Source organism: Schistocerca nitens, chromosome 3, assembly GCF_023898315.1.
Source record: "Schistocerca nitens isolate TAMUIC-IGC-003100 chromosome 3, iqSchNite1.1, whole genome shotgun sequence".
In the NCBI taxonomy this organism is placed as follows: Eukaryota; Metazoa; Arthropoda; class Insecta; order Orthoptera; family Acrididae; genus Schistocerca; species Schistocerca nitens.
In genome coordinates this window covers 906,005,410-906,010,834 of record NC_064616.1, presented here as the reverse complement: position 1 = coordinate 906,010,834, position 5,425 = coordinate 906,005,410, and the positions used below count along the sequence as shown (strand labels likewise).

Below are 5,425 nucleotides of genomic sequence, written 5' to 3'. Positions count from 1 at the left end.
GTATAAACAGCCATAAAAGATGATAAAAAAATTAAAGCAAAAAATCTAAAAGAAGTTCAAGACATAATTCTATTTAATAATCTAAGTTCACCTTCCAAATTTAATGATGGAGGAGCAGCTATATTTGGTGATCTTAAAAGCAATCACCACAAAACCATTCTAGGTATCAAATTAATTATACACTTATTAATTAATAATCTTCATCTATCTAAACGTTCATAAATAATATTAGATAAACAAAACAATCCAGAAAAACATAAACCATAACCGACCATTAAAGAAAGAGAATCCATACAACCTCACCAACTAATAGTTATCTATCTACCAATAACCATTCTTATATGAGCAACAGAAGAATATGCAATTAAAGTCTTTAAATCAACCTGACGAAAAACATATAAATCTAACAATAACCCTAAAAGGATAAATCGAAAGATAATTAAAAATAATTAAACTTAAATGAAGAAGCGAAAATTATAAAAAAATAAATTGTAAAATAATAACAACCAAAATATACCAATAAAGGGAAATATAAAGAGTTAGAAAAATCATAAACCTTAAATAAAACTAATAATAAAGGTAATATAGCAATCAAACAAAGAAAAAAAATTAAATAAACACCAGCCTGTAAACGTTCAGGCTGATAACCTCACCCAAAATCAAAAGTAAAGTAGGAACTAATCTAGCCTCAACAAAAATATAAAAAGAAAGAAGACTCAATCTAGCAAATGAACAATGAAGCATAATCATTAAAATTAAAACCATAAAGACAAAAAAATTAGATTGATAAAAACTTAAATAAACTGAACCTCTAGCAGTAATTATTAAAGAACAAATTCAAAAACTCAGCAATATCAAACTAAAAGAAAAATAATCAATACCAAAAAAATATATAATTTTTTTCAAATCTGCATATGAATAAACACAATTTATAAAAACAAAACTCGACAGAAACATTAAAGAATGAACCAACCATCAACAATTATTCAGCAAACAAAGAGGGATCAAAAAATAGTTGTAAATAAATACTTTAACAAAAAGATAAACCAAAAGAATTAAAAAAATCATTACAATGAGAACGAATTATTGAAACAAAAATAGAAAGACCTAAAGCACCTGCACAATATGCAATTCTACAATCAATTCCTAATAAGTTAGGAAGTGTTATTGCATTATTCTTATCAATTAGAATCTTAATAATTTTACCATTTTATAATAAAACTTCATTCCGAGGTATCCAATTCTATCCTATTAATCATATTTTATTCTGAATCATAGTAGTTGTTGTATGTTTATTAACAGGAAACGGTAAACGAACAGTTGAAGAGCCTTACATTATAAAAGGGCAAATCTTAACAATTATCTACTTCATATACTTCTTAATTAATGTCCTTGTTGCAAATGCATGAGATAAGGTAATTAAGGAATAATAAGTTACTTAGCTTAGGAAAAGCATATGTTTTGAAAACATAAATTTAGTAGTTTAATTCTTCTATTAACTTATCTTAAAAATTTCACTAAATAAGTGAGATAAATAAAGTCTTTAAACCAACAAAGAAAATAGCAAAAATTAAAGATAAAGGTAAAAAACTTTTTCAAGCCAAGAACATTAACTTATCATAACAGAACCATGGTAATGTACCCTGAACTCAAATAAAGCCAAAGGATATAATAGAAAGCTTAATAAAAAATATAAAAAAATAAAACACACCACCATAAAATTAAAGCTAATAATATTCTTATAAAAACAATTCTAGTATACTCAGCTAGAAAAATCAAAGTAAAAACTCCTGCACCATATTCAATATTAAAACCTGAAACTAACTTAGATTCACCTTCGGCAAAGACAAAGGGAATACGGTTAGTTTCAGCTAAACAAGAAGCAAAAGAAGCTATAGCTAAAGGAAAAGAAATAATAATAAATCAACAATAAAGTTGATAATTTAGAAAATCAAACATGTTAAAACTACCAATTAAAATAATTAAAGATAATAAAATCGAAGCTAAATTTTTTGAGCAACAGAAGAAAGGGAACCTAATAAAGAATAATTTGAAATAGAAGATCAACCAGCGATTAAAACGGTATAAACACCTAAGCTAGTGCAACATAAAAATACAAAAACCCATAAGAAAAAGAATATATGTAAGTTAAGTAAGGGAAAATTACTCAAACAACCAAAGAAATCACTAAAATAAAAACAGGAGAAAAATAATAAAGTAAATAATTAGATATAAAAGGAATTGGCTGTTCTTTACAAACCAACTTAACAGCATCACTAAAGGGTTGTGGGATTCCGAGAAATCCTTCTTTATTTGGACCCTTACAAATCTGAATATAACCTAAAACCTTACGCTCCAATAAAGTTAGAAAGGCAACACTAATTAAAGCACAAATAACTAATAAAAGAAATTTTAAAATAAACACAAATAAATCATAAAGTATCAGTACTATTTGTAGAAAAATCTACATAAATGAATACTAAATTCAACACACTTATCTGTCAAAATAGTAAATTAATTAATATTAATCAATATAATAAAAAATATTTTAATCATATGGTCCTTTCGTACTAATATGGATTAGTATAGAAACCGACCTGGCTCACACCGGTCTGAACTCATATCATGTAAGAATTTAAAGGATGAACAGACATAATCATTGGGCTCCTGCACCAAAAATTTATCTTAATCGAACATCGAAGTCGCAATCTGCTTTGTCGATATGAGGTCTCAACATCAATTACATTGTTATCCCTAAGGTAACTTAATCTTAGGATCATAAATTATGGATCAAAACACCAACATAAATCAATGATATAATAATGAAGAGTTTATTTGTTCTTCATGTCAATCCAACAAAACATCATCATTAAATATAGAAAGACAAACAAAAAACTCTATAACAGTAAAATGTTAAGCTCTATAGGATCTTATCGTCCTAAAGAAGAATTTAAGCCTTTTGTCTGAAAAGTTAAATTCAAAAATTTATTAAGAGACATTTGATATCTCTTCAAGCCATTCATTCCAGCCACTAATTAAGAGACTAATGATTATGCAACCTATTATTTTATACAAATAAATTTACTAATTCTATCATTATTACAAAGATTTTAAAATTAAATAAATAATCTTAGAAAAAATTTAAATTATTTATAAAATCAAAGTAAAAAATAATGAAGTAAACTTAATCTTAAAGGTAGCTGCTTCAAAGTTTACTATTATATTTTTAAAAACAAATTATTGGTTGTTAACTTGAAAGTTATCCATTAAAGAATAAATAAGTTAATATTTATAATTAAAAAATTAAGTAAAAAAAACTTAAAAAAATATTTTCTTCAGTAACTAGATATCTTAGGAAATGATTAACATCTCATTTCTATAAATAATTTAATAGTAGTTATGATTCATTAACTGTAAATTATTTATAAATCAACCCAAATCGAGACAAGTATAATAAATACTAAAATTTTGATAAACACTGGTACAAAAGGTACAATAAATAAAATCTACTTTAAAAAATTTAAAATAATATTTCATAAAACATTTACATTACTGGTTCACTATAATTTAAAAAATCAATTTTATAAAATTTACTAAGACAAAATCCAATAAAATTATTTATATTAAATAATTAAATAAACAAAAAATAAATATAATAAAATAAATAATCAAGATATCCTTATTTGCACAGAAAAATTTTCAGTGTAAGTGAGACACTTTACTAATAAGTTGTATCTTGAAACTCTTCCTAGATACATTTTCTGTTACATCTACTATTTTAAACTTATCTCATCTAAATTGAAGCTACCTGAAAATATTCAAAATAGAATAATCAATAATGAGAGCGACGGACGATGTGTACACACCTCAGATCCAATATCAATTAAATTAAATACTTTAAATCACTATCAAATCCACCTTCATTAATAGTATTTCACTATCAAATCCGTTATGAACAAAAATCTATTGTAACCCACCTCCTATAAGCTGCACATTGACCTGAAATATTTTATAATTATAAATCTTGAGAATTATAACTCTAAAAAGATTCTCTGATAATGGAGATATTATATTATCAATCACGCGGCAGGTTCTTCTGAACAGAATGAGATACCACCAAATTCCTTCGGTTTAAAGACATTAACTAAATGTATTCTGGTAAATTTAATTAATATTAAAAATAATAGGGTGTCTAATGCTATTTATTATTTAAATTTCACAGATTCATAAAAAGAGCTAGAAATAAATTTTAACATTTCACCTTACAAATTTATATTTTAACCCTAATAATATAAACAACTGTTTTAACCAATAATTCACTTGTATCAATCGTATAACCGTGGCTGCTGGCACCAATTATGCCAATACTAAATCAATTGCTAAATCCAAAATCACTTGATAATTAAATAAAAATAATACAAAAAGAACATTTAGTGTAACAAATGTTACATATAATACAAAGAAAAAGTGAATAAACAAGCAAGAATATAACTTTTAGGAACAAAAAATAAGAAATTTAAAAATTAATCAAATTAAGAAGAAATAAAAGATTCAAATATTTAAAGAAAAAAAAATCACAAACACTAACAAAAAAAAAGAATCGCACCCCCGTATTACCACAACAACTTCTCTATTGTATATAAATAAAGATTAATTGTGAACATGTATACCAATAAATGATTTATATTCTTTCTTATTTAATCTTTCTTTTCGCTAATAATACAGAAAGATTAAATAACATAATAAATATATTATATGCTATTATGTAAATTAATGTAATATGTTATTAATATAAAATGAACTTTATATTAAGTTAACTTACATATTTAATAGTTAAATAATCTAATTATAGATTATTTACTAATTATATTAATATAACTAAAATAATTATTTATATTAATATAATATTTTATATTTAAAGATATTAACTTTAATTATTATATCCAATTATAATAATATTTAGCCTTAATTTACATATTATTATATATACTATAATATAATAACCTATTGTAAGCTAAAAACGTAACTTGCTATAATCCTCGGTAAATAAATGTATTAAAATAATCACTTAATAATAATAAAATAAACTTATCAGTATTTATATTTAATTAAATGCAATATATTAATATAAATTATATATTATACATATATTAAACAAAAAGCAACTGACACGATACAAAATAATTCAAAATAACCAAAATAATAAACAACCTAATTCTTAAAAAAACTTTTAATTTGAATATTAAATAATTGAAGTGCCTGGTTAAAGGGTTTCCTTGATAGGGTAAATTAAGTAATTAAAAATTATCTTCATTAAAGAAAATAAATAAGAATTAAACTACCTCCTTTAGTATCAAAAACTAATGTGCATTATAAACCTTAATGTAAAAAGGCAAGCTAAACAAGCTAATGGGTTCATACCCCA

At 23.8% G+C, this 5,425-nt stretch overlaps 1 pseudogene; it reads right to left on the bottom strand.

The window, feature by feature from the left end:
- Nucleotides 1–1,517: 1,517 nt before the first annotated feature.
- On the bottom strand, nt 1,518–2,780 carry LOC126249475 (NADH-ubiquinone oxidoreductase chain 1-like; annotated as a pseudogene).
- Between the last annotated feature and the right edge of the window lie 2,645 nt (nt 2,781–5,425).